Source organism: Entelurus aequoreus, linkage group LG07 (assembly GCF_033978785.1).
Source record: "Entelurus aequoreus isolate RoL-2023_Sb linkage group LG07, RoL_Eaeq_v1.1, whole genome shotgun sequence".
NCBI classification, from domain to species: domain Eukaryota; kingdom Metazoa; phylum Chordata; class Actinopteri; order Syngnathiformes; family Syngnathidae; genus Entelurus; species Entelurus aequoreus.
Genome location: NC_084737.1, coordinates 16,407,079 through 16,419,133, shown reverse-complemented (window position 1 = coordinate 16,419,133; position 12,055 = coordinate 16,407,079). Strand labels below are relative to the sequence as shown.

The 12,055-nt window shown below is 35.0% G+C and overlaps 1 protein-coding gene across 4 annotated transcripts in view; it reads left to right on the top strand.

The window, feature by feature from the left end:
* The window catches only part of bmp7b (bone morphogenetic protein 7b), a 60,815-nt gene that overhangs the window by 31,645 nt on the left and 17,115 nt on the right, over positions 1-12,055 (top strand). The window lies entirely within an intron of this gene.

The window sequence follows — 12,055 nt, the reverse complement described above, 5'->3', positions numbered from 1 at the left end:
TTACAAAAAGTTGCAAGATTTGTCGCTAGTAGCTGTTTACAAAACAAATCGCTACATCTGTCGCTAGTAGCTGTCTACAAAGAAGTCGTTGGATACAAAACAAATCGCTACATCTGTCGCTAGTAGCTGTTTACAAAGAAGTCGTTGGATTTGTTGCTAGTAGCTGTTTACAAAGAAGCCGTTAGATTTGTCAGTAGTAACTGTTTACTAAGAAGTCGTTAGATTTGTCGCTAGTAGCTGTTTACAAAAAAGTTGACAGATTTGTCGCTAGTAGCTGTTTAGAAAAAAAGTTTCTAGATTTGTCGCTAGAAGCTGTTCACAAAAATGTCGCTAGTTTTGTCTCTAGTAGCTGTTTACAAAAGAAAATCACTAGATTTGTCGCTAGTAGCTGTTTACAAAAAAAATTGCTAGATTTGTCGCTAGTAGCTGTTTACAAAACAAATCTCTACATCTGTCGCTAGTAGCTGTTTACAAAGAAGTCGTTGGATTTGTCGCTAGTAGCTGTTTACAAAAAAGTTGACAGATTTGTCGCTAGTAGCTGTTTAGAAAAAAAGTTTCTAGATTTGTCGCTAGAAGCTGTTTACAAAAAAGTCGCTACATTTGTCTCTAGTAGCTGTTTACAAAATAAAATCACTAGATTTGTCGCTAGTAGCTGTTTGCAAAAAAAAAATCGCTAGATTTGTCGCTAGTAGCTGTTTACAAAAAAGTTGACAGATTTGTCGCTAGTAGCTGTTTAGAAAAAAAGTTTCTAGATTTGTCGCTAGAAGCTGTTTACAAAAAAGTCGCTACATTTGTCTCTAGTAGCTGTTTACAAAATAAAATCGCTAGATTTGTCGCTAGTAGCTGTTTGCAAAAAAAAATCGCTAGATTTGTCGCTAGTAGCTGTTTACAAAAATGTTTTGCTAGATTTGTTGCTAGTACCTGTTTACAAAAAAGTTGCAAGATTTGTCGCTAATTGCTGTTCATAAAAAAAATCACTAGATCTGTCGCTAGTAGCTGTTTACAAAAACAATCGCTAGATTTGTCGCTAGTAGCTGTTTACAAAAACAATCGCTAGATTTGTCGCTAGTAGCTGTTTACAAAAAAAGTTACTAGATCTGTCGCTAGTAGCTGTTTACAAAGAAGTCGTTGGATTTGTCATTAGTAGCTGTTTACAAAAAGGTGCGGCTTACAACACGGGGCGGCTTATGGTGCGGAAAATACGGTAATATATACACTATATTGCCAAAAGTATTTGGTCACCCATCCAAATGATGAGAATGGTGTCCTAATCACTTGGCCACAGGTGTATAAAATCAAGCACTTAGGCATGGAGACTGTTTCTACAAACTCTCAGGACCTCTCAGGAGGTCAGTGATTTCGAACGTGGAACTGTCGTAGGATGCCACCTGTGCAACAAATCCAGTTGTGAAATTTCCTCGCTCTTAAATACTCCAAAGTCAATTGTGGGCTGTATTATAAGAAAATGGAAGAGTTTAGGAACAACAGCAACTCAGCCACCAAGTGGTAGGCCACGTAAACTAACAGGGAGGGGTCAGCGGATGCTGAAGCATATAGTGCAAAGACTTTCTGCACAGTCAGTCGCTACAGAGCTCCAAACTTCACGTGACCTTCCAATTAGCCCACGTACAGGAGGCAGAGAGCTTCATGGAATGGGTTTCCATGACCGAGCAGCTGCATCTAAGCCATACATCACCAAGTCCAATGTAAAGCGTCGGATGCAGTGGTGTACAGCAGTGGTCCCCAACCTTTTTGTAGCTGAGGCCCGGTCAACGCTTGAAAATGTGTCCCACGGACCGGGGGGGGAATTTTTTTTTATTTTATTTTTTTTTCATAAAGAAATACAATGTGTGCTTACGGACTGTATCCCCGCAGACTGTATTGATCTATATTGATATATAATGTATATCAGGGGTCACCAACGTGGTGCCCGCGGGCACCAGGTAGCCCGTAAGGACCAGATGAGTAGCCCGCTGGCCTGTTCTAAAAATAGCTCAAATAGCAGCTCTTACCAGTGAGCTGCCTCTATTTTTTAAATTGTATTTATTTACTAGCAAGCTGGTCTCGCTTTGCTCTACATTTTTAATTCTAAGAGAGACAAAACTCAAATAGAATTTGAAAATCCAAGAAAATATTTTAAAGACTTGGTCTTCACTTGTTCAAATAAATTCATTAATTTTTTTACTTTGCTTTTTATAACTTTCAGAAAGACAATTTTAGAGAAAAAATACAACCTTAAAAATGATTTTAGGATTTTTAAACACATATACCTTTTTACCTTTTAAATTCCTTCCTCTTCTTTCCTGACAATTTAAATCAATGTTCAAGTAAATTTATTTTTTTTATTGTAAAGAATAATAAATACATTTTAATTTAATTCTTCATTTTAGCTTCTGTTTTTTCGACGAAGAATATTTGTGAAATATTTCTTCAAACTTATTATGATTAAAATTCAAAAAAATTATTCTGGCAAATTTAGAAAATCTGTAGAATCAAATTTAAATCTTATTTCAAAGTCTTTTGAATTTCTTTTAAAAAATTTGTTCTGGAAAATCTAGAAGAAATAATGATTTGTCTTTGTTAGAAATATAGCTTGGTCCAATTTGTTATATATTCTAACAAAGTGTAGATTGGATTTTAACCTATTTAAAACATGTCATCAAAATTCTAAAATTAATCTTAATCAGGAAAAATTACTAATGATGTTCCATAAATTATTTTTTAAATTTTTTCAAAAAGATTCGAATTAGCTAGTTTTTCTCTTCTTTTTTTCGGTTGAATTTTGAATTTTAAAGAGTCGAAATTGAAGATAAACTATGTTTCAAAATATAATTGTCATTTTTTTCGTGTTTTCTCCTCTTTTAAACCGTTCAATTAAGTGTAAATATCATTAATTATTAATAATAACATAGAGTTAAAGGTAAATTGAGCAAATTGGCTATTTCTGGCAATTTATTTAAGTGTGTATCAAACTGGTAGCCCTTCGCATTAATCAGTACCCAAGAAGTAGCTCTTGCTTTCAAAAAGGTCGGTGATCCCTGATGTATATATTGATTTGATTAAAAAAAAACATTTTTTTATTTTTATATTTTTTTAATTTCTTGCACGGCCCGGTACCAATCGGTCCGCGGACCGGTGGTTGGGGACCACTGGTATACGGCGCGTCGCCACTGGACTCTGGACGAGTCTGGGTTTGGAGGTTGCCAAGAGAACGGTACATTTTGGACTGCATTGTGCCGAGTGTGAAATTTGGTGGAGGAGGAATTATGGTGTGGGGTTGTTTTTCAGGAGTTGGGCTTGGCCCCTTCGTTCCAGGGAAAGGAACTTTGAATGCTCCAGGATACCAAAACATTCCTCTTCCAACATGACTGTGCACCAGTGCACAAGGCAAGGTCTATAAAGACATGGATGACAGAGTCTGGTGTGAATGAACTTGACTGGCCTGCACAGAGTCCTGACCTGAACCTGATAGAACACCTTTAGAATGAATTAGAACGGAGACTGAGAGCCAGGCCTTCTCTACAAACATCAGCATGTGACCTCACCAATGCGCTTTTGGAAGAATGGTCGGAAATTCCTATAAACACACAACCTTGTGGACAGCCTTCCCAGCTGTAATAGCTGCAAAGGGTGGACACACATCATATTGAACCCTATGGGTTAGGAATGGGATGGCACTTCAAGTTCATATGTGAGTCAAGGCAGGTGGCCAAATACTTTTGGCAATATAGTGTAGATATAAAGAGTGGGCTGGTGAAGAAAGAAATAGCAGAAAGAAAAGAGGAGGAATGTTGAACTTGCAGCTTCCAGGAAACGTCTGCTTCGCTGCCATCTGGACGTGTGAGACTCACCTGCTTGAGGCCAGGACAACATCTGGTAGAAGGTAGCAGCTCCACCATGTTGTCAAGATGCAGGAGGCCGTGTGTGTTCTGGCTGTGCTTTGATGATGGACAGGAATGTTGGCTTCATTCGGGTTCCACTGCTGTCCTGCGGCTCACACTTGTGCAGTAAAACGTTCTCTCAGCAGAACTTCAAGCTCATGTGAGCTCCGACTGTCAGCAGCAAGATGGAGGACATGTTCCTTTCTTTCATCTGGGTTGGTCTCTTGGACCCGTGCCAGTCTGTCAAAGTCCCTCACAGCGCCAGGACTAAGTCACAGCTCCACTTCCATGCTAACAGGAACATGTGCGATATCGCTGTGATTCTGCTGTCATAGCGCTGTGATACCCCTGTGATATTGCTGTGATATCGTTGTGATAGCACTGCGGTATCGTTGCTGTATCTCTTCTACTACCTAGTAGAAGTAGTAAGTAAATGTAAACACATGGGTACTTACTATTTCTACTACCTAGTATAAGTAATAAGTAAATGTAAACACATGGGTATTTACTACTTCTACTACTTAGTAGAAGTAGTACGTAAATGGAAACACATGGGTATTTACTACCTCTACTACCGAATAGAAGTAGTAAATAAATATAAACACATGGGTACTTACTATTTCTACTACAGAGTAAAAGTAGTAAGTAAATGTAAACACATGGGTATTTACTAATTCCCTAACCTAGTAGAAGTAGTACGTAAATGTAAACACATGGGTACTTACTACTGCTACTACCTAGTAGAAGTATCAAGTAAATGTAAATATGATATAAATGCTGTGATATCGTTGTGATAGCACTGCGGTATCGTTGCTGTATCTCTTCTACTACCTAGTAGAGGTAGTAAGTAAATGTAAACACATGGGTACTTACTATTTCTACTACCTAGTATAAGTAGTAAGTAAATGTTAACACATGGGTATTTACTACTTCTACTACATAGTAGAAGTAGTACGTAAATGGAAACACATGGGTATTTACTACCTCTACTACCTAGTAGAAGTAGTAAGTAAATGTAAACACATGGGTACTTACTACTTCTACTACCGAGTAAAAGTAGTAAGTAAATGTAAACACATGGGTATTTACTAATTCCCTAACCTAGTAGAAGTAGTACGTAAATGTAAACACATGGGTACTTACTACTTCTACTACCTAGTAGAAGTAGTAAGTAAATGTAAATATGATATAAATGCTGTGATATCGTTGTGATAGCACTGCGGTATCGTTGCTGTATCTTTTCTACTACCTAGTAGAGGTAGTAAGTAAATGTAAACACATGGGTACTTACTATTTCTACTACCTAGTATAAGTAGTAAGTAAATGTTAACACATGGGTATTTACTACTTCTACTACTTAGTAGAAGTAGTACGTAAATGGAAACACATGGGTATTTACTACCTCTACTACCGAATAGAAGTAGTAAATAAATATAAACACATGGGTACTTACTATTTCTACTACAGAGTAAAAGTAGTAAGTAAATGTAAACACATGGGTATTTACTAATTCCCTAACCTAGTAGAAGTAGTACGTAAATGTAAACACATGGGTACTTACTACTTCTACTACCTAGTAGAAGTAGTACGTAAATGTAAACACATGGGTACTTACTACTTCTACTAGGTAGTAGAAGTAGTAAGTAAATGTAAATATGATATAAATGCTGTGATATCGTTGTGATAGCACTGCGGTATCGTTGCTGTATCTCTTCTACTACCTAGTAGAGGTAGTAAGTAAATGTAAACACATGGGTACTTACTATTTCTACTACCTAGTATAAGTAGTAAGTAAATGTTAACACATGGGTATTTACTACTTCTACTACTTAGTAGAAGTAGTACGTAAATGGAAACACATGGGTATTTACTACCTCTACTACCTAGTAGAAGTAGTAAGTAAATGTAAACACATGGGTACTTACTACTTCTACTACCGAGTAAAAGTAGTAAATAAATGTAAACACATGGGTATTTACTAATTCCCTAACCTAGTAGAAGTAGTATGTAAATGTAAACACATGGGTACTTACTACTTCTACTACCGAGTAGAAGTAGTAAGTAAATGTAAACACATGGGTATTTACTACTGCTACTACGCAGTAGAAGTAGTAAGTAAATGTAAACACATGGGTATTTACTACATCTACTACCTAGTAGAAGTAGTAAGTTAATGTAAACACATGGGTACTTACTACTTCTACTATGTAGTAGAAGCAGTACGTAAATGTAAACACATGCATACTTACTACTTCTACTGCTTAGTAGAAGTAGTATGTAAAATGTAAACAATGGGTATTTACTACTGCTACTATGCAGTAGAAGTAGTAAGTAAATGTAAACACATGGGTATTTACTACATCTACTACCTAGTAGAAGTAGTACGTAAATGTAAATACATGGGTATTTACTACTTTTACTACCTAGTAGAAGTAGTACGTAAATGTAAATACATGGGTATTTACTACTTTTACTACCTAGTAGGAGTAGTAAGTAAATGTAAACACATGGGTATTTACTACTTTTACTATGTAGTAGAAGCAGTACGTAAATGTAAACACATGCATACATACTACTTCTACTGCTTAGTAGAAGTAGTATGTAAAATGTAAACAATGGGTATTTACTACTGCTACTACGAAGTAGAAGTAGTAAGTAAATGTAAACACATGGGTATTTACTACATCTACTACCTAGTAGAAGTAGTATGTAAATGTAAATACATGGGTATTTACTTATTTTACTACCTAGTAGAAGTAGTAAGTAAATGTAAACACATGGGTATTTACTAATTCCCTAACCTAGTAGAAGTAGTATGTAAATGTAAACACATAGGTACTTACTACTTCTACAACTGAGTAGAAGTAGTTAGTAAATGTAAACACATGGGTACTTACTACTTCTACTACCGATTAAAAGTAGTAAGTAAATGCAAGCACATGGGTATTTACTAATTCCCTAACCTAGTAGAAGTAGTACGTAAATGTAAACACATAGGTATTTACCACTTCTATGTAGTAGAAGCAGTACGTAAATGTAAACACATGCATACTTACTACTTCTACTACTTAGTAGTAGTAGTAAGTAAAATGTAAACAATCGGTATTTACTACTGCTACTACACAGTAGAAGTAGTAAGTAAATGTAAACATATGGGTATTTACTACTTCTACTACCTAGTAGAAGTAGTGCGTAAATGTAAATACATGGGTACTTGCTACTTCTTCTACCGAGTAGAAGTAGTAAGTAAATGTAAACACATGGGTACTTACGGCTTCTACTACGTAGTAGAAGTAGTAAGTAAATGTAAACACATGGATATTTACTACTTCTACTATTCAGTAGAAGTAGTAAATACATGTAAACACATGGGTATTCACTACTTCTACTGGTATTAGAAGTCGTGAATGTGATGTGTACTTACTACTGCTACGAGGTAGTATGAGTAGTAAATAGTCACAAGTACTTCCAACATTGTAACAATAATAGATTGTTACCGTAATGTCCATGTTGTGCATGTGACGACGAAGCGTGGGAGTGGGGATTAAGACGCAGAGTGTGAGCCCCCGCGGTGCAGCGGAAGCGTTGAAGGTGCGAGTGCGGGTGTGATAATGCTGAGCAGACACTTTAGCTAATGTGAGTGGTCACATGTGTCAGCCGTCGCTGAGGTGTGGGAGAAACGTTACGGCGCAGGGGGAGGGGCTAAAGACGCCGTAGTGATCCAAACTCATCATGAAAATATTTCAATGTTGAATATTCATGAGAAACATTTACACAAATAACACATGTATTTTCTCTCACCCGACTTTATTTGATTAGAAGGACGATTATTAACGTATTACTGATGGATTAAAATAATTTCTACTAACTTGCATTTGAAGAATTATTTTACCATAAGTATTTTTCTTCTGGAACTATTCTAATATATTCTTCTCCATGAAATATTATTGAAAAATGCTGAATTATTTTCTTTGTGAATTATTTTGAAGTATTATTCTCATAACATTTGGAAGTATTTTTATTTCAAGAAAAACTGTAAAACAATTACTGTAAATACTGATGTTGTATTCCTTTTTTTAGTAGGCAATCTTACAAGTAGACACTAGATGACAGCAAAAGCACAAACTCAGAACTCTGTCAAATTACTGTAATGTTTGAAATCATCGTCACTTATAATAGTCATAATTTTATAAGTATTCCTCATTGTCTGCTCTGTGGGCCAAAAGTTGCAGACCTTCTCTATAATTGTTCTACACATTCTGTTATGTCAATATCAAATATATTTCATAATCACTGTTTGTTTTACACATGACATTTTTTTTAATGTAAATATCAAATATATTTCATAATCACTGCTTGTTTTACACTTGGACATTCTTTTATGTAAATATCAAATACATGTCATAATCACTATTTGTTTTACACTTGAACATTATTTTATGTAAATATCCAATATATCAAATCAATTATAAGTAACAAATCAATAATCCGTAACAAATCAAGAATCAGTGACAAATCAATAATTAATAACGAATCAATACTCAGTTACATATCAATAATCAGTAACAAATCAGGAATCAGTGAGAAATCAAGAATCACTAATGAAACAATAATAGTAACAAATCAATATTCAGTAACAAATCAAGAATCATTAACATATCAATAATCAGTAACAAATCAAGAATCAATAACAAATAAATAATCAGTACCAAATCAAGAATCAATAACAAATCAAGAATCAGTAAAACATCAATTATAAAATAAATAAAAAATCAAGAATAAGTACAAGTCAATAATCAGTAACAAATCAAGAATCAGTAACAAATCAAGAATCGGTAACAAATCAAGAATCAGTAACAAATCAATAATCAGTAACAAATCAAGAATCAGTGACAAATCAAGAATCAGTAACAAATCAAGCATCAATTAAAAATAAAGAATCTGTAACAAATCTATAATCAATAACACATCAATATTCAGTTACAAATCAATAATCAGTAACAAATCAATTATCAATAACCAATCAATAATCAGTAACAAATCAAGAATCATTGACAAATCAAGAATCAGTAACAAATCAGTATTCAGTTACAAATTAATAATCAGTAACAAATCAATAATCAGGAACAAATGAATATTCAGTTACACATCAATAATCAGTAACAATTCAATAATCAGTAACAAATCAAGAATCAGTAACAAATCAATAATTACTAAGACATCCAGAATCAGTAACATATCAATAATCGGTAACAAATCCAGAATCAGTAACAAATCCAGAATCAGTAACACATCAAGAATCAGTAACACATCAAGAATCAGTAACAAATCCAGAATCAGTAACAAATCAAGAATCAGAAACACATCAAGAATCAGTAACAAATCAATATCCAGTTACAAATCAATAATCAGTAACAAATCAATGAGTAACGAATCAATATGCAGTAACAAATCAATAATTACTAACAAATCAATAATCAGTAACACATCAAGAATCAGTAACAAATCAAGAATCGATAAGAAATCAAGAATAAGTAACAGATCAATAATCAGTAACAAATCAGGAATCAGTATCAAATCAATAATCAGTAACACATAATCAGTAACAAATTAAGAATCAGTAACAGATCAATATTATGTAACACATCAAGAATCAGTAACAAATCAATAATCAGTAACATATGAATAATCAGTAGCAAGTCAATAATCAGAAACAAATCAAGAATCAGTAACAAATAAATAATCAGTAACAAATTAAGAATCAATAACAAATCAAGATTCAGTAACAAATGAAGAATCAGTAACATATCAATAATCAGTAGCAAATCAATAATCAGCATCAAATCTATAATCTGTCAAAAAAAATCAAGAATCAGTAACAAATCAATAATCAGTAACATATAATTAATCAGTAACAAATCAATAATCAGTAAAGAATTAATAATCAGTAACATCAATAATCAATAACAAATCAATAATCAGTAACATATCAATAATCAATAAAAATCAATAATCAGTAACAAATCAATAATCAGTAACATTTTAATAATCAGTAACAAATTAATAATCATCAACATATCAATAATCAGTAACATCAATAATCAGTAACAAATCATTAATCAGTAACAAATCAATCATCAGTAACAAATCAATAATCAGTAACAAATCAATAATCAGTAACATATCAATAATCAGTAACAAGTTAAGAATCAGTAGCAAATAAAGACTCAGTAACCAAGAGTTTAGAGACGTCACCGACTGATGCAAACAAAAATAAATAAGTTAAAGTACCAATGATTGTCACACACACACTAGGTGTGGTGAAATTTGTCCTCTGCATTTGACCCATCACCCTTGTTCACCCCCTGGGAGGTGAGGGGAGCAGTGGGCAGCAGCGGTGCCGCGCCCGGGAATCATTTTTGGTGATGTAACCCCCAAATCCAACCCTTGATGCTGAGTGCCAAGCAGGGAGGTAATGGGTCCCATTTTTATAGTCTTTGGTATGACTCGGCCGGGGTTTGAACTCACAACCTCCCGATCTCAGGGCGGGCACTCTAACCACTAGGCCACTGAGTAGGTTAGTATTTAACGAGTAAATAAAGGTCCATTAAGACATGCCGTAGAAACTCAAGTCTTTGAACTGAAGCGAGATTGCCTTGTTCTCCTTTAAACTTCTCTTAAAACAAGTTACTGAAGAAGTTAGAAAATACGTTTATTTTTCTCAAGCTGCTGTCCACCTGTGATGTCGCTAACCACACTTGACTTATTTACCGCACAAAAATGAGAAACCTCAAGTTTGGGAAAATCTAGTTTTAAAGTGTGTGTGTGTGTGTGTGTGTGTGTGTGTGTGTGTGTGTGTGTGTGTGTGTGTGTGTGTGTGTGTGTGTGTGTGTGTGTGTGTGTGTGTGTGTGTGTGTGTGTGTGTGTGTGTGTGTGTGTGTGTGTGTGTGTGTGTGTGTGTGTACGTGTGTGTGTCAGGAGTGTGCAGGGGGACTTGAAGCGAGATGATGGTCCTTGACGTCCTGCTGAGATTTAAGAGGAGCGTGGCGGGAAGCGTTGTTGGGTCATGTCTTCAGTTTTTTGGAAAGTTGTGTTGTGGAGAAGATTGGTTCTCCGAACATGGATTCTCAGCTCATGAGAAACAGATGAGGGCAGACTGCATGACTCTCTGGGCCTCAGGGCGGGGAAAGAAGAGAGGCGCTCGTAAACTTGTCACAATGTACTTGCATCTCTATCATGCTGCTTAACACATGTCGGCTTCTACTTCCTCATGAACACAACATCGATCACACAACGATTATAAGGCAACAATCATAAGACAACAACCATAAGAAAAACATCATACGACAACAATGACAAGGCAACAATCGTAAGAAAACAATTAACGGGACAACAACGATTAGACAAGTCATTTGACACTACTCTTTAGACAACAATCATAAAACAACAATCACAAGATACTAATCATAAGACAACCATATTTAGGAAAACAATAATAAGGCAACAATCACAAGACAACTAACTTCAAGAAAGCAATCATAAGGCAGTAATAAAAAGATAGCAATCAAAAGACAACCATATTTCAGAAAACAATCATAGGACAACAATCAGAAGACATTCATAAAACAACAATCTTAAGACAACAGTCATAGGCAACAATCAAAAACCATTGTGACCTTATTATTGATCACCTTCTCCTCTTGTCTTTGATTCTGATTGTGACCTTATTATTGATCACCTTCTCCTCTTGTCTTTGATTCTGATTGTGACCTTATTATTGATCACCTTCTCCTCTTGTCTTTGATTCTGATTGTGACCTTATTATTGATCACCTTCTCCTCTTGTCTTTGATTCTGATTGTGACCTTATTAATTGATCACCTTCTCCTCTTGTCTTTGATTCCGATTGTGACCTTATTATTGATCACCTTTTCCTCTTGTCTTTGATTCTGATTGTGACCTTATTATTGATCACCTTTTCCTCTTGTCTTTGATTCTGATTGTGACCTTATTAATTGATCACCTTCTCCTCTTGTCTCTGATTCTGATTGTGACCTCATTAATTGATCACCTTTTCCTCTTGTGTTTGATTCTGATTGTGACCTTATTAATTGATCACCTTCTCCTCTTGTCTTTGATTCTGATTGTGACCTTATTATTGATCACCTTCTCCTC